Source organism: Lissotriton vulgaris, chromosome 10, assembly GCF_964263255.1.
Source record: "Lissotriton vulgaris chromosome 10, aLisVul1.2, whole genome shotgun sequence".
NCBI classification, from domain to species: Eukaryota; Metazoa; Chordata; class Amphibia; order Caudata; family Salamandridae; genus Lissotriton; species Lissotriton vulgaris.
Genome location: NC_141698.1, coordinates 736,619,326 through 736,646,998, shown reverse-complemented (window position 1 = coordinate 736,646,998; position 27,673 = coordinate 736,619,326).

Sequence of the window (27,673 nt, the reverse complement as noted above, 5' to 3'; positions counted from 1 at the left end):
ATTGTTTATCTCTTCTGGGGTAAAGGCGAGATCCAGATCCGCCACCTTGGAGTGTGCAACAACTTCCCATTCTTGTCACCCTAACCATACACTCAACACACTCAACACAACAGAAGAACGCCATAGCAACTTGACCGAGTCCAGCTAAATTTGTATACGCTCTTCGCGCACAATTGCGAGTTGCCTGTCTTCTCTGGGGTCCTGGTTAGGTCAATCTCTAGACGGGTTGCTTGTGCCTCCAGAAGGACCAGTCAGCTATTTTGAGATAGTCATTGTGCCCGGAGCAGGCTTTTCCCCACTCCTTTGATAGTGGCTTTACTTGCCTCCCAGAGGGTGCTTGGGGAGGGAACGGAGCCTAGGTTGGTGAGGAAGTACTGACACAGTTCCTTCTCAATACCTTTTTTGATATCTTTGCTTTGCAAGTACCAGGCGATTAACTGCCACACCGGTCGTAGCATGTCAGGGGTTTCGCTTAGGTGTAGGAGCAGGGCGGAGTGGTCCGACATTCCTCTGGGAAGGATAACAATGTCGGCTACTCTATGGCATTCGGGGCAGGCATGAAGATCATGTTGATTCATGCTTGCGTGCAATGTGCTGCCGAAGTGTGGGTATAGTGGGTGTGAAAAGCTGGTCTGGTATATGCTGTCCACTAAGTAAAGTGGGCACCTTGCACCAGTCCAGACGACCTTTATTTGTAATGAGGTCAAAGACATCCTTTAAAGAAAGCTATCCTAGTTGTAGCGGTGCAGAGCAGCCTTCAGGCTAAGTCTTGAAGGAATGTAAAGCAGTTTTTTTTTACCAGTCTATAACCTCCTGAATGACCAAATTAAAGGAGAACAGCACAAGGAATATATATAATATATGTTCAAACAAAATTTTGAGAAACTATTAACAGCACTCCTATAAACGAATAATGCTGACAGTTGGGGCATAAGTTATAAGCCCTCAGTATATCAAGCTCTATTAATTATAGAGTATTCAAAAAGGAACAAATGACAAAGTTGTATTCAGCAGAAATTGTCGACACAAGGGGTTTCAAAATATAGTCCACTTATTTCGTTTTCTTCAATCTTTATTCTTTCAATTTCCATAAAAACAGATATTTCCAGCAAAACATAGAGATCACCAACACGTGTTTCGTCCTACACAAGGACTTTTTCAAGGCATAAGTAAGGCGACCTGAAATTTATACGCGGCATCAAGTTAGAGCAAAACCGACCGTAGTTTTAGAAATGAAGCTTTGTATCCAAGGAATATATGTAACAGGGTGATAAATGGAACAAGTTGCGAAAAATGGGGAAAGTCTTCCGGTCTATGGCAACTATCACAATTGTCAGAAAAGCAGCCCAGCAAGTCAGCTAGCTATATATTTTTACGATGGATAGGTACACGTCTGTTAAAGTCGGGTTCAGAATACGAACACTCGAAGGCGGGCCAAGGTGGAACAGGAAGTAAAATTTACAACCACGATAAGTTGAAAAACATGATTACGGCTATCTCATAACTTCACCCAAGTAGTCTCTGTGTCGTGTGAGATATAGACTATCTGATGTGTACCAAATATAGAGATAATAAGTTTGTTCTGTAGAGTGCGTGCGGACGTTTCCCTTTGGGAACACTACCACCTGCCTTTTGTGAATATATAATATATGTATTTATGACTAAACACTCTTAGAGAACAAAGCACACAATATTAAATCACTAGAATGGCAGTAAATAGCACAATACACAGTGGGCTCCAGGGGGAGACCAAACCATATACTAAGAAAGTGGTGTAACAACCACGACTTGACTAGACACAGTGCCTAGAGCACGTAGATTCACTGAGACCCCAAGGAACCACCCAAGATAGTGACACAGGGGGCACACGGGGGACACATGAAGTGTTAGGACACAGGGGCGAGCTCCGTATGACTCTACGGGAAATTCGCAATTGGAATTTTAAAAATTAAGGACACTTGGGAGAGGACTTTAAGCAAACCCTTTCAAACTTAGAAGGTTCTAAGGCCAACACCCATGTGAGCACCGGAGTACTCCTGTTAGTTAACCCAGGGAAGTAGGGTGCATAGGTGTCAAATGGTGCCAGGAATCTTTGTTGTTTTCAATAGCGTGATGCTGAAAAGTGCTGCTGCTATGAAGAGGAAAAGTGTTCGGTATGATCCAAGCATGGATCGGAGGTGAGAAGAACCTGAAAGCAGAGGGCACAGAGTCTGGGTCACTTCAGGGTGACCAGGGGCTCGGTAGACGAATGCCCACTGATGTCGGGTGCTTGGCAAGCTGTCCCACAAAGGATGTTGAGTTCTTGGGGGTCAGTGTCCGGATTGAACACCAACAAGCCTTGGCAACTGCAACCAACGTGGTCAGAGGAAAGATGCTTCTGTGAGGACCAGCAAGGTCCTGGTGACTCCCCAAGCAATGGAAAGTCAGGGCACATCTGGAGGAACCAGGAAAGCCCACTGAAAGTTAAAGTTGCCTTCACAGGGACCCACAGGCCAACGGACCAGGGATCCCAGAGGGACCTTGAGTGGAATCCCAAAATACTAGCCCACATGGAGTGTAGGCTGGTAATCTTCAGTGGAATCACTGCTCTGGGTCTAGACTACAAGTAGCCCAGAGCACAGCGTCCTGGGTTGCTGGAATGATGCTTCTGCAAATGTACACGGTGCCCAGGGGTACGGGTTGCACGGTCCCCACGAGGGTTCAACCTTGGGGAAACTTGGAAACCCACCTCCTGTTTTGCAAAACTCTTCAGAGCCCTCAGGAGATTCATAGATGCAAACTGGTCTGATGCGTCTTTGGTGCCTGCTTTGCAGGGGAGTAACTCCTTTACTCCAAGGGAGATTCTTCAGTCATCTAGCGCAGTATAGATTGTCAAAATACTTGGTTTCTGTAGCAGAGCTTTCCCCAGGTGAATCTAAAGTCCTGTAGTCAGGGGTTCCTTCTTTATAGCCAAGGAAGGGGTGGGACAAACTCAGGGGACCCACCTATGGGAGGGTCAGAACAGAGGGGTGGCTACACCCATGTCCTTTATCCAGTTTCACACCAGAGCAGGAGCAAATGGCTCCTGCAACCTGTTTGAGCTGGACTAAGCACAGGGACACCAAATGTGTCCCCAGTGCAGACATCAAAGCACTCTCAGAGTGCACCCACCCAGCCCCAATACACTAAAGCCTGTCTGGTAGGTAGTTAGAACTCCCTGTGACAGGAGGCCAATTGCCCAGCCTTCCCCTTCTCGAGCTTGGCTTAGCAGCAGGAGGGCAGACTCGTGTCTGTGGCTGGCAGTATCCATCTTGTGATGCCAGGGTCCAGAAAGTTGGTACCGGGTGTACCGGTTTAGTCATATTTCTCCTTCTAGGAGGGTGGAATCATACCTCCCACACCAGTTACTGTTGTGGAGGTATGATTCTAAGGTGTTTGACACCAAAAACAACATGACTCCATGCAGCCATTTTAAAGTTAGCATTTACAGCGAGATTATAATGCACTTAAACATATCTGTCTGGCTGCATCACAGACAACCCTGTTTAATGGTCTCCGAAGGCTGCAGAGGGGCTCTGCTCATGTAGGGGTACCTTCTCAGGTAAAACCTAGCACCCTGCCTTCAGGATTGATAAGGCCTGCCATTGGGGTGACTGATAGGTTTTTAAGTGTAGTGATTTAGATAGATAGTTATAATGCACTTAAGAGTATATGGTTGGATGCATCACAGAACAATCCCAGAGAATAAATTCTGAAGGCTGCAGAGGGGCTCTGCTCATGCATGGGCACCCTCTCATATAAAACCCAGGACCCTGCCTTCAGGATTGATAAGGCCTACCATAGGGGTGACTGATAGGTTTAGTGATAAGGTAGATATAGTGAACCTATATCTAAGTAAGGGGTGCATGCGCCACCTTACACAGGTTGCAGTAGCAGACCTGTGGTGGCAATTTGAGTGGTCTCTCAGGGGTGGCACAATACATACTGCAGCCCCTGGGAGGCCTCTGGGGTACCTATGCCCTAGGTTCATAGTATACCATATACTAGGGACTTATAAGGGTACCCCAGAATCCAATCTGGAGTGTACCTAATGTGCATGCAATCAATTTAGAGGAGAAAGTACCTAGGCTGGGGTCCTGAATAGCAGGATCCCAGCCAGACTGAGTCGAAAACAGTGAAACATCAGCAAAAAGTGGGGGTAACTATAAGAAGCAGATCCTTCTCTCCTACAGTGGGGAGTTCGGGGATTCCAGGTTCTCCATACATCGCAAAAACCCGAAGTGGCCACCCATTCAGCCAGTCTTTTTGCATGTGCTATCCTAGCAGGGGAGGGTGTGCTGGTAGTGGCAAGCGCTGGTTGCCTGACTGCATTAAAGTCATCCCCTAGTATTGTTGGTCCTAAGTACAGAGTGGAGATGATGTCGGTGAGATGTCTCAGCCATAGTGTGTGTGTGGAGGTTGGGATGAATATAGAGATCAAGCTGAGGGTGTTCCCCTCCATAGCTCCAAAGATAGTTATGAACCGTCCTTGTGGGTCTCTATTGACGTGGGTGAGGACAAAGGGGAGGCTTCGTCATAGAAGGATAGTGACCCCCCTTGATCCTCTTTCGAAGCCCGAGTGACACAACCAGTCGAACCCATATTGTGCGAGAAATGAACAATGGGTCCCCAGGAGATGGGTCCCTTGGAGTAGGAGCATGTCGGGAGCATGTTTTTGGGCATACTTCAATACTGCTGTACGCTTGATACTATCGAGCAACGCATTGACATTCCACGATAGGACATAAAAGGGAGTCTGCGGTGGTGGCAAGATGGCGGCTGTGTGATTGTGGCCATTCGGAGCCCTCAAGTCTGGTCCGTCCCACGACTGTGTTTTCCTTCTCTCATGCCGCGCAGCATGCTCCAGAGAGCAATCAGCATCTCCATGAACCAGGCGGTTCACTGTGGGAGAAATTTCGTATGCCTCTCTACTCACTTCGTCGTTCGTGCAGCCCAGGTCTGCCGCTTTTGGAGCCGCCTTGCCTACCGGTTGGTCTCCCTTGCAAACAACATCACTGCTGCCGGAAGGGGGATACTTGAGGACGATCTCCCGGCAATGCCTCCACCTAAGGCGGCTAAAGTTGTTAAAGCCCGCTTGGAAGAGGGCTCAGCTGGGAAGAAAGCTGCAGTGAAGGTAGACTTGGGTGTTACTGCAAAAGGGAGTTATAGAAGCACCAAAATTGGAAGGAACCTGGCCTGGCTTTTTAAAAAAAAATCCCCACGCACTACCATGAAGGAGTCTGGGAAGACTCCGTATAGGAAAGTATTGTTGGTGCCAGATGTCCTTTCTCCTGTAAACACAGTCAATGTAGCCTTACAAGATGCAAGTAATAGATCTGCTAATCTTCTCTTAATGGATGGTACGCCTTCTAAAATAACTCCACAGCAGACCCCCATGGATCTCGAGCTGAGCCACCCTTTAAGCCTTGAAAATGCCGCAGGACAAGGGGCAATTCAGGCTCCAGCTGGGGCAGGGCGTGAAGGGGGATAATGCCTTCAACTCAATAAAGACGATTTGGCTGCAGTAGGGGACCCGGATCTGTCTCAGGTTCCGCTCCTATTGATAAGGTAGATGTGGTTGTGCCAGATGGAGAACTTGTAATGAGTCGGGGCATAAAACGGAAAGTGGCAACACATTTTTCTCCCTATCAGACATCTCAGACTGGTCTGAATCAGATAGCCAGGGCCTCGTGTCAGATTCTAGGAACTCAAATGAGGGGCACGATAAGACTCCTGTAGACATTGCTACAGTCAAGAAGGGGGAGAATCCTCATGGTAGAAGTGGTAAAAAGGATAAAATAAAGGCCTGTGGCCTTCTTCGGGACTATTCTGTTTCTGCAACTTTGAAAGGGAATATTTCAGCAGCAGGCAACGTGACAGGGCATCAGAACCTACTTCTCTGGAATCCATATACCAATGTGGCAAGTGGTTGGGGAGCAGCAGAGAGCAGCAGAGAGCCCGAACGCCGCAACACCAGAGGCCAGACGCCAGACGCCATATTAATCTTCAGCGGTGATCGGTGAGCGGTGAGCAGCGGTCGGTGAGTCTCACTAGCATTTTAGCGAGTTTTATTGAGCCCACCCGCCCGTCTGGGTCCTGCACTCAGCAAGAAGAAAAAAAAGCCCCCGGCTCCCGGATCCTGATTCCTGGCGCCCGGTACTCGGCAAGGAGGGATCAGAGGTAGCCGGTGGGAGCCAGCGAGCCGAGCCGAGCCAACAAGAGGAATTGACGCGACCCGATCTGACGCGGCGCCCCATCCAATCCCCCTGAACTACCGACCTTGGAGAACCACTGCTGACCGCTGTAGGTCGCCGCAGGCAGCGAGCGGTCGCGGGCGCTTCGGTCCAGCAAAATCACGGCAAATCACGGCTGCAGACAACAGTGATAAAAGCAAAAGGAGCAACCGTTTTAGAGAATTGCTGTATGTACACGAGCCACAAAGCCTCAAGCGACGCTCTAAGCCGCAACCTCATGCTTAGGAGAGTCTAGGAGACTCGGGAGCCATAGAGTTTTGCATTCCTGTTGGTCTGTAGACGGTTATAATGTATTTTATGGCTCTGGGTTCTGGGTCCTGGTTCTAGGCGCCTGATGGTGTATGTGGTTACGTGGACAAGACTAGACTAGAGCTTTGCTCCCCCGCCTTTCATTGGTTGCCTCCCTTCAGCAAATAATCAACAGTGCGTGCATCAGACCGCACTACCGCATTATCGTAGGCCCAAGCACTGGTCCCAGTACGGGACAAGAGCACAACTAAGAGCACAATCAAAGCCCGAAGTAAGAGAAAGAGTTGTGATCAGAGCCTCTCCCCCTGCAGGTGCGCTGCAGGAAGCAGGGGGGTTGGCACTGTATAAAGCACGCCGCCTGCGTATAACCCCTGACATTTGGTGCCTAAGTTGAGCCGAGCAGAGCCGACCTCAGATTAATCATGCGGTATGGCAAAGTGAGGAAAGCTCCGGGAGAAAGGACAACTGCCCCAAGGGGAATCGCCAAACGGAGAAGAATCGAATAAACAAACGCAAATAAGGCATGCAACACCGTGAAAAATCCACTAATCTCACCAATTGCTTCTTTATTTGAAAAATCTGCTTCAAACAAAAATTCTACTCAGAATTTGCGATTTCAATTTCTGAAGGACCCCGGGCCAGCACTGTTCTCCTCAACAGGTGATGTCTCTGGATTATCAACTCCCATAGCCCCCTTAAAAGGTTTTGCAGGGAACGATCAGTGGCTGGACGACGCCATTCATACGTCTACCTTAGGGAAACTAAATCCTCAACTCAGTGAAAATAGCGATTCTACTCAAGGGCTAGAGCAATCGGAAAACCAAGACCACACAAAAAATCTAAGTGGAGAAGTGTGGCTTACTGTGGAGAAGTGTGGCTCACTGGTTAGAGGTGGCAGACCAGTAAGCAGAGGACGGCCCGGGACCAGGGTTCGATTCCCGATGTGGCAGGGTCATGGACCAGGGTCAGCGGACTCGATAATTCTCGCCTCGGTGCCTACTCTAGTCAGAGACCACACTCGGTAACTCTGGGCATTAGCTTGCCTCATCTTCACAACGGCCCCCCCAGACCGCCGGGGATGCTTGGTCGCACCTTAGAGATACCCATCAGGGACCATCTCTCAGGGTGAGCCAGGACGGGTTCCCCAGCGGTTGAAGCGTGGAGATACTCCTCCGGGAGTCGATTCCTAGCGCTATATAAACCTGCAATTAAATTTAAATTAAACCGAGATAAAAAGCAGTCTAATTACATCAGCGATTGTACATTTGGCCTTTGACGATTCTAAAAGCACATCCATGCAACAAGAGTTTCCAATGAATATAAAAAACCCAAGCCTGACTCCGGAAGCAATGAGTAGTGTTCAACAAAATCACATTCAATTGTTACATTCTAGCTTTGAGGAGCTCATCCATCTTTGGCCTAATCAATGTTATTCATTAGAAAAGGAGAAAGAACCATCAGCTGTTAAATATTCAGTCAATGAGAAGGCTGTTGTAGCGGCCGAAAAGGGAAGCAACGAAGAGGAGTATCAACCAGCCGACATGAGTCACAAAGAAAGTCAATACAGGTTAACGGACCTCAGTGAAAACATCTTACCTGCAGCAAACGTGAGGCATAACAAATTATCAAATGATGAGGACAAGGCAAACTCCCTCAAGGATGTAGGGGCTCCGGATTTTGTTGCTCCCTTATTACAAGCACTACAAACATCTACGACAACCCTAATAATGCAATCTGATAAATTGGACATTCAAATTGACTTAATGAATATAATCGCAACCTATCTAGCTGGGATAAATACGAAATTAGACAATCTGAATAATTTAATTAAAAGATCACAAACAACAGCTTCCCACATTCAACCAGTATGCACATGTGGACCAGTTCTAGATAAACTGAGCTCATTACCAATTATACTTGAACAAATACTTACTTTAAACAAACGCTTCATCAATCCTGTCACAGAGACAGACCAATCTGGACGTCCCATAACTAAGCAGCAACTACAAACTGACAATGATCCCTTTCCAGGGCAATATAATAATGTAGAAATCCTCCAGCCTGGTAACATTATAAGTAGGGATGACACAAACGAAATAATTACGTCAGAGGTAAGCGCTTCTGAACCAGAAAAGCAAATACTAACAAAGAGACAAAGAAAAAAAGAACGGCAAGGAAGGAGATCTACAGTCAGCCATTAGAATTTATCCGATTTTTTCAAAAGCAAACACAAGAATAACAAAAGAGGATTGCATAAAGGAAAACAGTTTGGAAACTACAGGAAGAGATGATACGTCCATCATTGTAAATCCAATGATCAAACAGGAACCCAAGGACTGCCAACCATTAAGAAGTGAGATAAGCCCATCACATATGATGACAAATCATCATAAAGCACTGTCAAGCACTAATCATTCATCTACCATTGGCGACGATAAAAACTCCAACAAAACCACAAAGGAGGAAAAAAACAGCGATCTATGTTCTAAAGAGACAACGCAGTCAAAAGCTATTCGGAAGAATATGCCATTCCAAGATAATTCTTTAGCCCTGGAAAATAACAACACAGAGGGGCACTTAAAATCGATCGATACAATAAACATGCTAAAACCTAAAATCTTGCAAGTTGCAAATAATTCAGCTGGTATAAATGGGGTATCAGATTGTGTAATCAGTCACTCACATGCGGAACATCGCATAGAAGCAGTGGAAAAGGTAATGACAGTCTCCTTATCTCAAAAAGCTACTGAAATGGGAGTCCAAGATTTTGAAGCAAATCCCCAATGCCATTTTTTAAGACCCACATTCGAATCATCGAATAATCTGAATCCGAATCCGAATCATTGCAAGACATGGTATGAGAATCTGTAAACGAGTTAAAAAGGATAGGCTGGGGCGCCTGGTTGCTATAGAATTTATGGATAAAAATGCCCCTGTTTAAATTTGTTCTCTTTACGGTTCTAATCTAGATGATCACGTTGTTTTAAATCATTTAAGGGTAGAATTGGCCTTATGGCCATATCCTCTGATCCTTTGTGAGGATTTTAATATCCACTTAAATAGCAATTTCAATCTTAATGCTGACCTGCCATATCAAGGAGGAAAGTAAGAGTCTTCAAGGCCCTAAAAGGATTGGTGAGGGAACATGGGCTGGAAGATACCTGGTATAAGCTTAGATCAGCCCATCCAGGGTTTACTTTTTTTTGGCCCCTCATGACAAATTAGCCCAGCTGGACAATTTTTTCATCTCTAATCAACTGGCCGAAACAGTTAAAATTGAGACTTTCCCCAGGATTATTTCAGACCACAATCCTTTAGTAATTGAATACCACTGAGTGGTATTTCAAGAGCGTAGAGGCCTTGGACCTTTGAAAGGAAGCTTCTGTTTGATCGATCATACTGTGAGCATATGACTAAGAGGAAATACAGCCTCGGAAATTAATGTTTGGGACACTTTTAAAGCAGGTGTTCGCGCGAGACCTTGAGTTTTTCTATATCCCGACAGAAAGTACTACAGGAGGAAATTAAGAACTGGGTTGAGCAGTTAAGGACAGCCGAGCTCGAACTCATGAAAAGAATAATGGGGGGTCAAAGTATAGAGGAATGTCAACAGCTAATCGCGCTCACTAAATCTAAAATTCATCAGAATTTCGGTGTAGTGGTGCCAGCTAAATATACGCAATATAGCACTGAGTTATATGAACTTGGAGAAAACTCAGGTAGGGTTTTGGCAAAACGGTTGCAACAGTGGGAAGTTACCAATGGAACCTGTAAAATTAAAGACCATTTAGGGCAGATTCAAGCTTCCCCACCAGAAATTTTGAACATATTCCAAAACCACTACAAACAACTATATGCTGAGGGAGTGACTTCACCAGAGGTAGAATTCCCCAAGGTTTTCTTTATTAAAGATCTAGAAACAACAGAGGTCACACATGATAAAAACCAAATCCTCTCAGTCCCAATAACAAGGAAGAATTGGAAGCTGCCATAACCTCTCTAGCTAAGGGTAAAGCTGTGGGCCCAGACAATATTCCCTTGGAATTCTACAGAGCACTTCGGCAACGATTGCAGCAGGATATTATACATCAGTTCCAACAGGCCCAAAAGGGCTATATCCCCAATTCAGGGCAGAAGACCACTATAGTCTTATTTTAAAAAAAGGGCAAATCAGGACTCATTCCTACCTCATATAGACCAATATAACTTATAAATAGTAATAGTGAGATTTATTTGAAAATACTGGCAACCAGGTTAGGAAAGATCATTACTCCTCTGGTTTCAATACGCCAACACTGGTTTATCCCGGATAGGGATATGACAGACCATGTACGCTGTGTCATAGCCCTTCTGGCCTGGGCCCAGGCCATGGCATCACCGTTGGGGGTAGTCCTGTTGGACACTGAGAAAGAATTCTACAGGGTCTCCTGGCGGTTTCTGTGGTCTTTCCCACGATGGAAGGGGATATGTGGGGAATTTATTCAGGCTGCCAATGCACTGTATTTATCTCCAGAGGCTGTGATTCATATTTCAGGGCAGGAATCAAACCTGTTCATTATCAGCAGAGGTACCAGGCAGAGCTGTTTGTGCTCTCCTTTGCTCTTTGCTCTATATTGACCCTTTTCTTAAAAAACTAGAACTGAATGTGAACATTAAAGCGGTGAGGGTAAATGATGTTGATTATAGAGCACTGGCATATGCGGATGATATTGCGGTACTTACAAGTGATGTCGCTTCAGCACTTCCAGAGGTGCAGCCTTTAGCAGAACAGTTTGGTGCACTTTCAGGGTATAAGCTAAACATGGATAAAATTCAGATCCTTTAATCAGGTAATATGTGCCCTGCAGGACTTCCAGTTGTTTCAGTAGCAACTTATCTGGGGGTCAAAATCACATCACTGGTGGATAAAATTCCCGATCTAAATACTACCCCTATAACAGAAAACGTTAATAAAAAACTGGAGAGATTAGACCATCTGCACCTTTTCCTATATGGACGAAGTAATGTAATCAAAGTGTCGGCCCTCCCTAAATTTTTATATCTTTTCAGGACTATCCCTCTTGAATTTTCCTCGTCTTACTTAGCAAGGATAGAGAGGATATGTCTTTAATTTCTTTGGAGGTCTCACAGACCAAGAAGAGCGTCTAAATGGATGACCCTCCCAAAACATCCGGGTGGATGGGCCATACCTAGTTTCCTCCTTAACTACTAAACATCTATTTTTCAACATGTAGGCATCTTACTAGTGGGGGATAAGGCTGAAATCCTGCTGGAAGATAGACAAACTATATATGAACTAGGGTTGGGGGGGGGGAAACTAAGGTCTTTTTGGTCAGGATTGTGGAGCCCAGCTATTTTAAAAAGACCAAATTTAAAATACTGAGAGCTGCTTATAAGGTGTGGAGACAGATACAGGTGAAACTGAAGATCCCAAACCTGAATGTATATACCCCACTCTATACTTCAGGTATTCTTCCTCCAAATTTTCAGGATCAAGTCATTTTTAGATGGGGGAGTAAAGGAATTTACGCTCTGGGTAATTTTTATAAGGAAGGCCAATTTGTATCATTCATTAATCTGCTGGGAGAGTTTGGGTTGGGCTAGGGAGATTTCTTCAAGTATTTGCAGATTCAGAGCTTTCTGGGTCTAAATAAGCATAGATCATCTCTTAGCTTAGAAAAGATACCTTTGGTGGAAATAGCACGAAGGAAGTCCCGGATTGGGAAAATCTATCAAAATTTGCTCGAAATTCTTTCAGAGGATATGGACGTTCAGAATGCAAAATGGGAGAGCAGGTTTGGGGAGGGATTAATTAATATTGAAGATTCATTGGAGTTATCGCATCAGATACTGATAACTGGAAGTCTCATGAGCCAACATTTTATGTCAACCTTTGATCTGTATTACACTCCAGCAAAGTTAGGTAAATGGGGGGGGGGGCGAGGGGAGGGCAATGCAATAGATGTGGTTTGCAGGCGGCCGATACTAGACACATGTTTTACTCTTGCCCCAAATTGGGTATTTTTTTACAGGATGTGGAAGTTTTCTTAACTACAGTTCTATGGGTTTCGGTATCAATTACGCCGGCTCTTCTAATCTTAGGATTACAAAGCAACATAGAGTCAAATAAGAGGGCGAGGTCAGAGATAGGGTTGTTGTTTATTGCAATGGCCATTGTCTGTTTATGTATTACCTCCCAATGGATATGTAGTGATCCCCCAGCTTTCTCCAGCTGGAAGTCAAGGATGTTGGATATCTACAATATAGAATCTTCAGTATATAAGTTAAGAGGTTGAAGGAAAAATGAGCTGGGTCAGAAAATCTGGGCTCCTATTGAAGGACTGGTGAATCAATAACGACCACGGAAAACAAATCTGAAATACAGATAGAGACAGTGAAACTCCGTTTTTATCCTTTGATGACTTCTGATGATATTAAGAAACGAACCAATGAATTCAATGAATTTGATATCAAACTACTCTATCTAATGCACAAGCACTTTCTTCTCTGTAAGCTATAATGGATGGGGAAATATGTGTTTCTATTACCTGTAAATATTGAATTAATTGGATGGTTTTAATTGACAATTTTGCACTTTATCTTCTTCCTCCTCTTTCTATGATTTTTAATGCATAAGAATTGCCATGACATGTACTAAGAAATTTCCTCCGCAATCGAAAGATCAATAAAAATACTTTATAAAAAAAAGAGGACAAAGAGGGAGTTATTCCCTTGAAGTGTGTGTCATGCAAGGTATATGGAGCAAGGGAGTCATAGAACACTGGCTCACTGTGGGCCTTTGCTGAATTTCAAGAGGTTGTGGCTCTAGTCTCTGTTGCATAGTGTGCAGGGTCGAAATGCATGCATGATAATCAGATGTTAGAGTGCTGCAAGTGATGAACGGAAATAATAACAATACAAAACACAAATTGAGACAGCGGACAATGGTCCTGGCTCTCCCTTCCCAACCTCCCTCCACCCTATACTTCTGGAACTGAAGCATCTGTGGCCCTATAAATTAGAAAGGTAACAGTCTAAACTAAAACTCTTAGCTTAGGAGTTGCAAGGAGGAACACTCCTCTGATGTCGGATGTGGCTGCAGCATTGGCAGATTACTTTGAGTTGTATAGTTCAGTGGGATATGTATTCCGGGACTCAATGGAGTGAGGCCCTTGCGTGATTGCGTGCGTCTCCCACGCTGTTTGGGAGGTAACGGTCCTGGGGCCCAGGATCCGGAAGGCACGGGCAGAGAGGAAGGATGGACTCTCTCAGCCAGGTCCAAGAGGATTGTGGAGATTCAAAGATGACATGAAGACTGGCTGGGAAAAGCAGTCTATATTGGAGGCCAAAAGAACGCCGCTTCTGTTTGACATCTGTGTAGGAGCGTCTTTGGATCTGAACATCCTTGGTGTAGTCTGGAAAGACCTTCATGGTATGGTTTTGAAAGGTAGAGTGCCCAGGGTCCGTGCCTCTCTCAGGATGGCGTCTCCATCCTTAAAGTTGAGGATCCTGGAGAAGATAGGGCGGTGTGGAGTACCAGGAGGTGATTTAGGCGTGACGGTGCGGTGGGCTTGCTTGACAGTAAACAAATCCAATAGTGTGTCTTTAGGCATCCACAACTCTATCCATTTCTCTATGAAGGTTGCCATTTGACCTTGCTCAATCCCTTCCAGAAATCCCACCAGGTGGAGATTGTTATGCTGTTAACAATTCTTGGCGTCTTGAGCCCTCCAGTGCAGTTCTTTGCTGTGGGCCACCTGTTCTTCTAGTTCGTTGACATCATCTTCCACTGTAGAGAGACAGGATTCCGCCTTTGAGATGCGGGCCATGGCATTGCGCAGGTCCTGCAGGTTGAGGGCCATGTCCACCCGGACCGTGGCGATCTCACCCTCCACGAGGCCTGGGACGTGCTGATCACCTGTAGAATTGCGTTAAGGTCACCTCCAGGGAGGGATAGGCCCCCGTAGTACCCTCCGTAGCACTAGGCTTGACCGTGGTGAATTGGTTCATTTTGGTTTGCATTTGTGTGGTTGATGCCTTAGGGCCCGATCTTTCTTCATAGTGAGTGGTGGAGGATTCTTCAACAGCACGGGTGACGGTGATTCCCGGGCTGGGCTCGAGGAGTCGGGGAGCCGGGGAATCAGCCTTCATTTCATTCTTAAGAAGCCACAGAGGGAAGGATTAGGCCTGTTTTCTTGCAGTCAGGGGCCCTAGATCCCAGGGCCCCAGGGCCCCAGGGCCCGTGGTTAGCCAGCAGAGGTCTGTAGTCCGTGCGTTTTGCCCTTAGGCCTTTAAGTGTCAGTAGCAAGATCGAGCCCGGGGGTATACTCAGCCCACCGCTCGCAACCAAGCTTGTTGCTTTAAGAATGCCTCTACTTGGACTTACATTATTTCGCTTGGAGCCCAGGACAGGAATAGAGCTGGAGCTGGAGCTTCAAAATAGGGCCCACTTCAGATCTGCCAGGTGGTGGTGGCAAGGGCCCATAGCGGGGTCTCCAGATACGGTGGCATCCCCCCGCAGTAGTGTCAGGCCAGGGGGAGCCCGGGGATCCAGGATGGGTGAAGGTTACGGATCTTGAGGCTACCTCATGGACTCCTACTCACAGTGGACAAGGGAGAATGCCGACCACAGATGCGGGGACATTCAGGGTTTTGTAAAATACCCCTCACACACCAATATGCCCCTTGGTGTCATGCTTCATCATTGGGGCCTTCGCACCCCTCTAACGGGATGCGGCGTGCTGCGACCTACGACTACGCGGGAGCACTTAGCACAATTTTATTCAACCTCGGGCTGATACTAGCAAAAGAAGTGCAGTTTGAGGTAGAAATAGAAATACCTCTGTGTTCCCCCTACGCTGCTCCGCTGGTAACCAGCGGAGCAGCGTAGGGGGAACACGGAGGTATTTCTATCCGGAGCCTGTTGCGAATTTAGCAACAACAACACTCTCAACGTTCACTTGATGCTCATGAAGCAAGAAAACCTAACACATTAGGTCATGCAACTGCATGTTCCATAACCGCTGTAGGCACACTGTAGCCTTAGTTAACTTTAAACACTGTAATTAGTCTTTCACTTCTGGTTTATTATACACCAAATAGAAAAACGTGAGTAAGGTGAGGAAGTTGTGCCCCCGTCCTGAAGAAGGAGCACCAGCTCCGAAACATGTCGATGCACACCAGAGGTACTGTCCATAATCACGACAGCTAACTACCTCAAACTGCACTTCTTTTACTAGTATCAGCCCGAGGTTGAATAAAAAATTTTCTTTAACACCTACGAGCCAGGTACTTTTTAACCTTCACCACATCCCACCACTCACATTTTTCATAAAATACCCTACCACTTCCACCACACGCACCACACATAGTCTTTACTATAAGTGCTCCCGCGTAGTTGTAGGTCGCAGCACGCCGCATCCCGTTAGAGGGGTGCGAAGGCCCCAATGATCAAGCATGACATCAAGGGGCCTGTTGGTGTGTGAGGGGTATTTTACAAAACCCTGAATGTCCCCGCATCTGTGGTCGACATTCTCCCTTGTCCACTGTGAGTAGGATTCTTTTTGTTTATGTAAACAGTGCCCGTGGAGTAAGAATCCTAACTCTCCACTCTACCTCCCTTCTGTTGTTATTTTCTGTACCTCACGGACTCCCCTTCTTAAAATCCAACCAAGGGACCCATCTCACCTCAGTGGCACCTCAGGGATTCAGTGTCTCAGAACCAGGTCTTGTCTGCAGTCAGGCCCGGAAGACCCCTCAGCGGTCAGTCACCGTGGCCTTAAAGCAGCGAGGTCTCACATCAGGAGGAGGAGGAGTGTGGTCGCTATCGCCCTGGGAAGTTATAAGAGGCAGGGCTCAACTTGTTGGCTGCGCCTCTAGGAATGGCCAATCAGGGATTGCTGCAGGCCCCCTCAGATCTGTGGTGACCCTCGACCATCCACATGGATCCAAGGGGTGGCGGGCGGAATCGGAGCCAGAGCACCCCCCGCCCCTTCCCGGGCCAGCAGGACGATGGGCCGGCACCACCCGGGACAGCATCAGCATCAGGGATGAAGGAGGTGAGGCAGGAGTAGGTACGGCTCGAGGCAGGCAAACTTCTCCCTGGGGTCCCGCCCGGTCTCAGCCCAAGGCCTCAAGCAAGGGCAGGCCCAGGGGAACCGTGTCATTCAGTGGCCCTCAGGGAGCCACAGGTAAGGGAGCTCAGACAGGCAATCATGGTACCTGCCAGGGTCAGAGGCCCGCGCAGGAATACGAGTCCCTGAGTCGCCGGAGGCAGGGGCTACTCACCTCCACTCGAGAGGGTAGATGAAGTGGGGAGCCAGGCACCTGGGCCGGTGCACTGAATCAGCTCCTAGCGGGTCACTTTCGTCTCGGGGTCTCTCCACCATCATCGCGGGCATGGCATGGGGCTGTGCTGTGTCGTCACTCCTTTGAGTAGAACTCCGCTGGTAGCGTTCCCATTTTGCAGGCCCAGGGTTCGGATCCCTTCCCCAACGTGGCCTGCTGCGCAGGCTCATGGAGGAAGTGGAGGCCGCCAGAAGTCCCGGAGGTCAGGTGCGGATCCTCTCAGTGCCAAAGATTGCCCGAAGTCTGCAGGTAGGGTGCAGGGCCTTTGTTATCCTTCGCCCTTGATTGTTTCACTGCAGGTTACCTCCGGCCTCCCCGGGGCGTCACAGATGCAGGGTCAGATCCATCATGTTGTGCGCCCGAGCTGCAGGCCGCAAGATGAGATGGCGGTGATCCGCGATAGGTGGGCTCCACAGGATCTTCGTTTGTCTCAGGGAAATGGTGCCGTCACAGGAGAAGGATATCGGTCTCCGGGGATAAGATTGGTCCACTGATGGCTGTAGAATTTCGAGCGGATGACTGAGGGGTCCGGAGCACTCTTGATGCTCCAAGCCACGCCTCTCAGCAGGTGCTTTTAAAACAGTAAAACTTCAAAAGACGGTACCCCCATGCATTCAGCACCCAGTGCAGTGGCACCAGACACACCACCCTATAGTCAGCCCAGCGAAGACACCACACAATGGGAATCCTACAGGTACACCCACTTCTGAACACAGATACAAAGATATAAACGAATATCCTGGCAATGCACTTTCAACTCCGTCTACCTATTCTGATTGACCCTGACCACGTCATGTCCATCCTTAGCAGTCAGGGAGTGAATAATGTGAGGATACTGGTGTACTTAGTTGAAAAGCCCCACAGTAATATATCCTAATTATCTTTTATTCACTCAATACTAAAAAGGCATCCGACTGGGTAAACTTGGTCTTCCTAGAAGTTGACTGGACACGTTTCAGCTAGGGCCAAATATGAAGGGCGGGATCCTAAGAGGATAAAAAGCTCTTACAGGATCACTTAGGATTAATGGCAATAGCTCCTTCTGAAGTATGAATGATGTGGCGCTGCCATTGACTGGAACATGAAAGCAACGTGGAGCATCACGTAAGCGCCGTGCATGCCACCATCTTTGTTGTGAAAAGCTTGACCAACATCAGTATTGGGCATTCTGATGCAGAAGCGACGTGGAGCATCAGGGAGGTCACACAAAGGTTGTGTGCGTGCTGCTATCCTTTTGGAGAAAAGTGTAAGCAGCATGAGAAGGAGAAGTGCTCAGGAAATTACAAATATAATTAGCATTACTTTATTTTTGATTGAGCCATTTTCTGCTTGATTTGAGGTGCATCCTAACCCCTTCCATGCTTATGACGAACTGAGCTCATCATAACTGCTACGGCCCGCCCAGCGCGGCTCATTTCCTGCCTGTGCGTGCGTTTTATTGGAGTGGGCCGAGTTGTGACGAGTCCAGCTCATCATGAGCACAGCTTCACTGTGCAGCATGACGAGCTGGTCTTGTCACGAGCACAGCGGCGCTGCGCACGGCTCCTCCACACAGCGGGGGAATTAGCCCCACGTGGAAGGGGTTAACTACAAATTGGTATTGCTCCAATGGAACAGTCCAGCCCAAACTCTGGGGTGCCCTCTGAATGGGAACACAAGCAAACCTAAACCAGTCTTGGCGGACAACAAAAGTGAGGTAAAGCTTGTGTCTTGTGCACAGCTGGTAATCAGACCATGCCTGGATATATCCATTGCACTGCACAAAGGTGATTTGTGGAAAAAAGACTCAGACAATTCCCAACCAACCACCTATCCTATTTTGAAGATTCATATTTAGGTATATGACAGTAAGACTACATTTATCTTAAATCAATTTGTATTCCGCTGTCCTATATATAAATATTGCTGATGTGAGATATGTGGGAATGCTAAGTGATTATGCCCCTTTTTTCTGCCCAGCAGAACCCCCTCTCCTTACTGTCGACATCAATGACAGATTGCCTCCTCTGCTGCACCCAACATCAGCTGGCGCTGCTTTGACGTGGCCAGCAGAACCTTGCTCAGGGAGTGGCCTGCCTACACGCCTGCATAGGTGCCCTCTGAGGATTTTTTTAATGGACTATTTTTGGTGGGAGGGACAGTGTTGTTTTGGGTGGAGAGGGTTGGAATTCGGAAGGGAAGCTGGGGAAATGGACGTACATTTGGGGCTATTAGCTTGGGGAGAGGTGTGGGCCTGATGTTGGTGTTTTTTCTTTCTAATGCATATCACTCGCAATCTGTCTTTTGTATTTGCATTGCTTTTTAGTGCAGCATTGTTTTTTTCATTGACAAAAATCTGTCACATACTGTACATCGACTTATCCCCGTAGACTTTCTCTACCTGAGTACCTTGCCGCATATTTATTAGCTAGGTTACTTATTTTACTTATACCTTCTTCCTGCAATCCAGCATACCCAATGACCTGCTACCATTGTGGGAACAACAGACTACGTCTGTTTGATTTATTGCTGGATAAGGTTTTCCAACTTTTGCAGCACCCAGCCACTTACCAAAGTGTATACTAGTTAGTTAATAATACCTTTGTCCTACTACCCTCTGTAACTATTGACCATTAGGGGGCTATGCCCTTGCCTACAAAATACACTTAAATCATAATCTTACTTATCTATCTCTGCTTGCCATAAAAACAACTTCAGTATAAGTTACTAACTAATTTACTTCTTAGTTCTTTTACCTGAATAGATTAAGTGATGGCTGCCACCTATAGCGAATGATCTCAACCCATCAAGTGCTAAGGCAAGGGTGTGTATTAGCTCCCACTGTCTTTAACCTTTTCTTAGTAGATCTCCCCCTCAGCCTAGCTCAGGTAAACTCGCCCTTACATTGGGTAACATCGTGTTGCCATGCCTGATGTGCATGGATAATTTAGTGCTGCTCAGCCATACAAAAATCGGTCTCAAGAGACTTTTGAATGCTAGAGCTTCATACTCCATCACAAATGCAATGGAAATCAACTTAAAGAAGTCTAAAATCATGATCCCGGCTAAACTGTCATTGAGTATCCATCAGTGGCGCTTGGAAAAGGATAAAGTAGAGGTATTTTTAAAATACCAGTGTTTGGGTATAGTGTTTGACAGACAAGGCTTCTTTAAATAACATTTGGAGCTCATGCGTCTAAAACCTAACGCCATCACTCCAGCTTTCAAATGCTTAACACCAGCCATAGAGTCATCTACAATTACACCTCTTCTGTAAATAATTCAGACCAAACTAGTTTCAACCTTTGCTTATGGCAGTGAAGCTTTAAGGGGCAGAGATGCCACCCACCTGCATAAAGTTATCATCAAACTCTTTAAGTCAGTCTTCTTCCTGCCTCGCAATTTGTCTCTAGCCCAGCTGCACCTGGAATTTGGTTCAAGTAAACAATCCAAAGCGAGACAAGGGGCATTCATCAAACTACTGTGCTGCAAGTTAACGAATATTAACAGCGGAAACCTGAATTACCATCTTTGGGCATCTCATGTTAGTTCCTACCCTTGGCCTAACTAATGAATGGGAGACACCCCCCAACTATTTCCTAGTTAAGGCTATCATAAGCAAGAGAATTAGGAGATATTGTTTGCTGGCAGACAAGGATGCATTTGCGCTGAGACAGCATGTTTGGCTTACAATAGCGTCTTATGACAAGTTAGCACCTCAGCGGTATCTGGGCACATTCATCAAAGCCCATACAATTTTGGCTGATTACCATCACTCTTATAGCTACCACCCTGGATACAAACCACCAGTACAAAGCTTTTTCATCTTTGCAGAAAATCTCTGGAGACCACGGTCCACCAAATCTGCATATGTGAAGCAATTATGAACAATCGAAGGACCATTTTAAGACCAGCATTGAATCATAGGGGTTTATCCATTTGCAGGCCAGCAATTATAGCTTGTTTCAACACTGCAGATATATAGCTTAACTGTAGGTTGAAAACAGATCTGATCAGACTAGACCAGAAAATTAATATCCTAACTGGCGGCACAATATCTGCGGAGAACCATGCTCCCTGAAGAAGCTCTTAGTATAAGTTTACGTCAGCCAAGTTACCTTATTGCAACTACAAGCGGCATATAAAATGTCAGTGGCTAACACGAGGAAGCATATGAGTACAACGACTTAGCCCGCACAAAGTCCGGACTGCAAAGCCCCTTTATCAAAAACTGAAAAGACTCAGGTGGATGCAGCTTTATCTTAGTATGGACAATCTGGCGCACCAGGCACTTTAATTGACTTTATTTTGTACAGCTCCCCCTGTTCACATTTGTATATTGATATTTTGCACCATGATTCTTTTCTTTTAACGGTTTTAATGAATGTACTTTAGTGCAAATGTTTTAAATTAAGGTTTTAAATTAACTAAACAGTTGAATGAAAATAAACCTGAAATTTGCTACCTCTCTAAATCTTCCAAAACCTTATTGCACGGTTTCCCAAAAGGCCTTCTTAATGGTGGTGGTGGTGGTGGTAGGGGGTTAGTGCTAACATGAAAAACATCATAAGTGAGCTCCCACTCCCACTTCTTCTGAAGGAGGTGAACTCCAACTGCAGGATTTCTCAGAAGGATTACCACTACAGGCAACCAGACTGAAAGAAAACACAGAGTTAGTGGGTTATTATCATTACTTAACTTCTTAGCAATAGGGAGCTAGTTTTTCATTTATTAAAACAATTAAAACAAAACTTACGAAATCCTCGCCAGGAGTCAGTACTAAGAAGAAAGTTAAGCATTTTAAGGAACACAAGGCCTGATTCAGAAAAGTTAAGTATGTCACACTTTTGGTGTTAATTTACTCTTCAGTGTAACTTTATGACTAGTAACTTTTCCATCAGTAACTTTATGAGTTGTAACTTTGTAACCTGTAAGTAATCCCCATCATTTTAAATGGAGTTACAATTACTTACTACTAGTTAGTTACTACTAAGGTTAGTTACTACTTGTAAACTACAAGAATAATCTTAAACTAAAAGTGTAACTTTTTCCTTTGTGAATCAGGAAGTATAGTGAACACTACTGCTATCTTTCGTGAGAGCAGATATTGTTCAACTAAGACTGCACCATTTTTATGTGATTGTCCCTTTCATGCCTGGGTGGGTAAGTGGGGCTGGTGTGGGCTATTGTATTACTCAGGTAAGAAGATCCTGCAGTGAGTTGTTGGCACTTTCATCACATCCGCCCCACAAAAGTGTGATTCATTTATGGTGGAAATTTGTGAGTCACACCTCAACATATCACACATCCTGGAAGAAGAGGTTTAGTGGTTTTATAAGTGGTTGGGACCAGGGAGATGGGTAAAGATGTGACAAAGAAAAACACAACAACAATATTCATCAGGTTTATGAGCAGCATATCTTCATCTAACCTGTTGCGAGAGGAAATGAAGAAATGACACATTTCAGTCAATAAATGCATTACAAACAGTCATTCAGCACCAAAGGTCCAAGGTCCAAGTTATTATCTGATTGTTCTATGACCTGGCTTTGACAAATTGGAATTAGGGTGGAGTGGATCCTCACAGTTCTAAAAATTATGATTGTTAATAAAAAATAAATGATTCTATATATAAATGAAAATTTGTCAGTGCATCTGCATTCTTCTTCTCAGAATGTCTGCCTGGGGTCATGGCTAAACCCGCCCAGTAAGGCAAGCAGGAGTGTTATGGAGCTTTCATGCAGAAGAAGAGAAAACCTGTGGTTTGCAAAACAGTAAACGTCGATATTGTAGTGTCAAGGAGAAGGCAAGCTCATGAGAACAATTAACTGAGAAGTGAGAACAATTTTACATCCAACCACAGACAAGTAGCTCTATGTACCTGGCTGATCAATCTCACAACTGTGAAAACATTTAGCCGAGTGCATTCAACAGGTGACATGTCTCCATTTACAGTCCCCCCTTGACCTTAACCACTTAAATAGAGGAGTTTGACATTTGAGCCAGTAAAATAATCAGCATTTCCCAAACATTTGCACCTCTTTCTAGTCCATAGGGCTGAGTAGGCCTCTTTGAGTCATGTTTTTTTCCCTTTGAAGTAGACATTGTTTATAACTTTCTTCTTCTGGCTGTTGAGGTGGTTCTGCCCTGAGTCATGAGTCAGAGTCCCGATTCCTGACCCAAAATGAGATAGACCTGTAGTTTACTGCTGTTTATGAACAAGAAGAGCAAAATAATTAGAGCATTTTGTGTAGATTTTCTAACTAAACTGATTGGTATGGTACAACAAGGAGTGGACCATGTAAGTAAATATAGCTAAGTGTGAAAGGGGCAATCACATTCAGGTAGAAGCACCCATCAGGCCTCAAACACTGTAAATTGTCAACATCTAATTTACAAGTTACTTGAATAATACCCTTACTGTCTGCCACCACATGAATCCTCATAACTCACACTCACTCAATATAGATCACTCATTGGTGAAATAGTTACCTATTTCATTCATGGTGGTACACATTTGTCCATTGTATCTTCTCATTTCCCATGGAAGCAACAAACAATGGCAGTCTTGTAAATGAATGATCTTTACTGGGGAAGTCTAGCTAGGGAATATAATAAAAGGGAATGAAAAAAGATAGGGATGGGAGGCATTGGCTTCATGCCTGCTAAGAGAATACGAAGGCTTCTTCTGTGTACACTGGTCCAGCTTCAATGCAGTCCTTACATGTGAATAAATGGTGGGGCAGCATGAGTCAGACACCAAATATATAAATGTTCCTTTAGTTATATCCGCTTCTTTTTTTGCAAAACAGTTCGACGATAATGTGAAAATTCTATTGTGGCCTACTCAGCCAGGAAAGTTGAGTTTGTCCACAATCTCAGGGGGTTCACCCAGAAGTTGCTTGTCAAATGTACTTGAGCCTGACCAATCATCCTCCTCTTCCTCTTTTGCTGTTCAGTAATAGTGTACTCTTGTGGTATGAAGTTTTGGTTCATTTTAATCATGGCCAATCTCTCTGCATTTTGAGGTGAAAGAATAGCCCTTCTGACTCTGACAACTGCGCCAGCTGCACTAAACACATGCTCAACAGACACACTGGCTACCAGACAAGCCATATTTTTTTTCGCCAGTGTCCAGGGCTTTGGCCATTGGTGTATTTTCCCATACCAATTGACCGAAGTGTTTTGATCCAGGTAGAACTCTTTTGGGTCATCCAGATAGTATTGGACAATCCTCTGAATGCTTATTGGTGCTGCCACGCTGGACCCCTGTTGCCTTCACCTCTGCACTTGACCTAAGCCCTGCCACTTGAAACCAGGCCGTTGCAGAGGTTGGGTATGATTCTCGTGTTGTTGGTGTTGTTGCTGATGTTGTTGCTTGTGTTGGCACTGCCCTCTGAGGAGGTTGAAGGCTGAACACCAGAACTTCTGCCCAGGACTCTTACTTCCAGCCACTTTTCTTCCAGGTCTATTGCTTGCTCAACAATCTAAGCCTTGTATTGTGAAACATCCCCTTCTGAAAAAGGAATGAAAGTGGCCAGTATTTTTTTGTACCATGAATCAAGTACCGTGGCACAAATGTACTCTTTGGAGGACATGATATTTCTTTGCAACCTTGTATTAAAAGGCAAGCGAAGGATTAAGCTCTGAAAGAACTCATATGTTTCTTCATTCATGCGGTGAACATTTGCGACACCATTTTTAACTGGTCCAAATGCAGATCAGACAACGGCATTGCTTGGTTCATCGTGCAATTCATCTTGCAGACTTCCCATGTGAAAACTAAAAAGGAAGTAACATTTGTGTCAGACATTTGACTAAACCCTATTTGTCCATCTATATGGTCAAGTTTTTCACAGTTTATGCCCTCCTCTTTGAAGGACATGTTCAATCATCAGTCTGTACTACTCAAACAGACCTTGCAATTTGTAGTAGGTTGAGTTCCAATGTGTTGGCACCTCCTGTTAACGGCTTTAACCGATACTCAATTAGCACGCTGGATGACCTACAACTGCTTCCGGGCTTTAAAATAATGTCTGAAATGAATGCATATTCTTCTACAGGTATGTTGCTGACAATGTCTTATATTTTTTAGAAAGTCCTTCACAATCAGGTTGATGCAATGAACCAAACAATGGACCCTGAAATATTCACCATCTGCCATGGCCTTTACTATTTTAAAGAACCCCAAAACCGGTCCCAGGATGCTTCTTTTCCGGTCCAGGGATGACCTGGCTTTGCAGTTCGGGCTGGATGTTCCTAGGGGAGCAGGGTCAAGACTGATTTGCTTATGGTTGGGTCCAAACTGGGGTAGCATGGTGAGCAAAAAAAGATGGATTTAACCCAGATCTGTGACTGAGGGTGGGATTCCAGCATTCCGTCTATCATCTTTTTGTGTTGCTTCTTGACAATATTACTGCCATTGTCTATGGCAACAAATTCAATTCTGAGACGTCTGGGTTGAAGTCATTCAAACACCTTGCCTTTAAAGTCTTCCCAGATGTTGGCAGCTGTATCGGCTAACATTGCTAGTGTTGCATGCCACAAAACATTGTTAAAAAGTTCTTAGGTGCTGAAACCTGCAGATAGCTGTTACCTAACTCCTGTAATACATCCAGTGTGTAGTGATACACATGTAATGAATTGCTTGACAACTGGTCCACATGTCTGTCTTCAGGTTGATAATGTGAACAGCACTCTGCTGCATAGCTTGGCCAAACAAATGCAGCACATAATAATGGAGTACTGGAACAGCAACTCTAGAAAGGTAGGTCTTTCTGAGAACTTTCCCCTTTGCGCAGCTGGCCACCACAAATTCTTCTATCACTGTGACCTTAGCTGCTTCCCCTCTCTCATCACCACCACCTTTTTGAGGTGCTCCTCCCACCAGATTACATGATGTTTTTTCATGTGAGACCTTTGGTCACCAGTTCCATAGTGTGAACCAGGCTTACCTCAACGAACACTTGTGTGGCAAATAGCACATGCTGCAATGTTTTCCTCCTGCTTTCTAATCATAAACAAGTCCCACACTGGGGAGGAGACATTTTTTAGTGTGCCACTGCCAATGCCTGAAGAATTGGAGGTAGGTGGGTGTGTCTTTTGCCTCTCAGTGCGTACTTCGACTGAGGTAGTGGTGAATGCAGGTCTCAGCAGCATTACAAACACATAAGCTGGCAGTGGTGGAACCAGTGCCACATTCCTCTGTGCAGGTTGAATAAGATGGGTCATGTCGGTGTCCACTGAGCCACCTTCCATACAGACGATCACTGGCTCATATTCATCACTGCCACATTCCATAATTCTAAGGCTTTCATGAGCTTTCCTTTTCCCTCATGGCAGGTCTCAGCCGGGTTCTAATTTATGCCTAGATCCTCAGAAGTGGGCTTGGAGAAGATGGTGGAGTACCCTTTCTTCTTCCTACTGGACACTGTGAAGCAAATGGATCAAGAGCTACAACTTGCTCAGCAGGAAGCTTAACCTCCTGTTCTGCTCCTACTTCAGGAAGAGCTGTTGCTTGTTGCGGCTCCTGTTGTCCAGTTTTCTGGGATGACTGAGTACTTTGCAGCTGACAGAAATCAAATTCAGATTCACTGCTTGTTGCCATGATTGCAGTGGCTGTCTTGCTGAGAGACATAGGCTTTGGCTTAAGTTGCACTGGTGCCGTTGATGCTGGAGTGCTGCTCCCTGCTTGCTGCTTGGAGGATGTTTCCAGAAAAAGGTGGAGGGTGGCACACCAGTGGTCACAATCTGCTTCTTATTCTCCTCCTGACTGGCCACTTTCTTGATAGGAATAACTTTCTTTGGGGCTGTTTTCAAGCTCTGTCAGTTGGCACTCAGCTGCACAATACAAGCAGAAGAGGACTCAGTTGGTGTGGTGTGGTGTCATTTTGTACCGGTCTTCTGTCTGGAAGTACTGTGGGTGATGTCTCTTGTGCACCTAAAAGCAAAAAAACAAGAAAAACATTCAGTGAAATGTAGCATTTATTCAGTTTGAATTATTCATACAGACAATATAATTTAGTGAGCTTATCCCAAATAATTAACCACAATAGTGAATCCATTCCAATTCAAACCATAACATAATATTTCAATTGGGACAACAGAATATACATTAAAGAATTAGGTTTATGTGCCTCTAGATGAGACACCTGTAGCAGGCAGGCCGGGAAAATTAAATAAACCTTAAAAAAATTAATGCTGTTTTTGCGCCTAAGAGACCTTTTAGCAGGAAATGGGTGCTGGTGGTAATGGAATAATCCTTAAATGAATGCCGGTGTGCGCAGATGGCTAGCAGGCAGTGCAGGGGAAAGTGAAAATATTCTTTAAAAATCTATGTTGGAATGCGCCTATGGCCTAAGAGACCTGTGACAGGCAGGGAGTGCAGGAAACATTGGAATAATCCTTAAGAAAATAATTGTTGGTGCAGGGGAAAAGTGAAAAATGCTGATAGCATTACATAAATACTGCACATACATACTGAAATGATCCTCAAGCACATTAAACTGGATATCTGGTAAAAACTAAAAAAAATTAACAAAAACTCAAAAGGCATAACTCTCTTTTATTAATGTTCCTAGAAAATGTCTACCGGAATAATACCATTTGGTGACAGAATGGTTGCAGTTCGTGTTGTCGTAGTCTGAATGGTCCGTTAGAAAGAGGTCAGCATTTTGTCTCTCTTCCTGATCACTCTCAGGTCTGACTGTAATATCCAGGTGCAGAATGGTCACAGCTCTTTGTGACTCTGTTGTCGGCGTCTAGCCAGGAGATGACAATACTGTCAGGATCATCACTCTAAAGAGTTTGAGTTTGGAAACAGCATG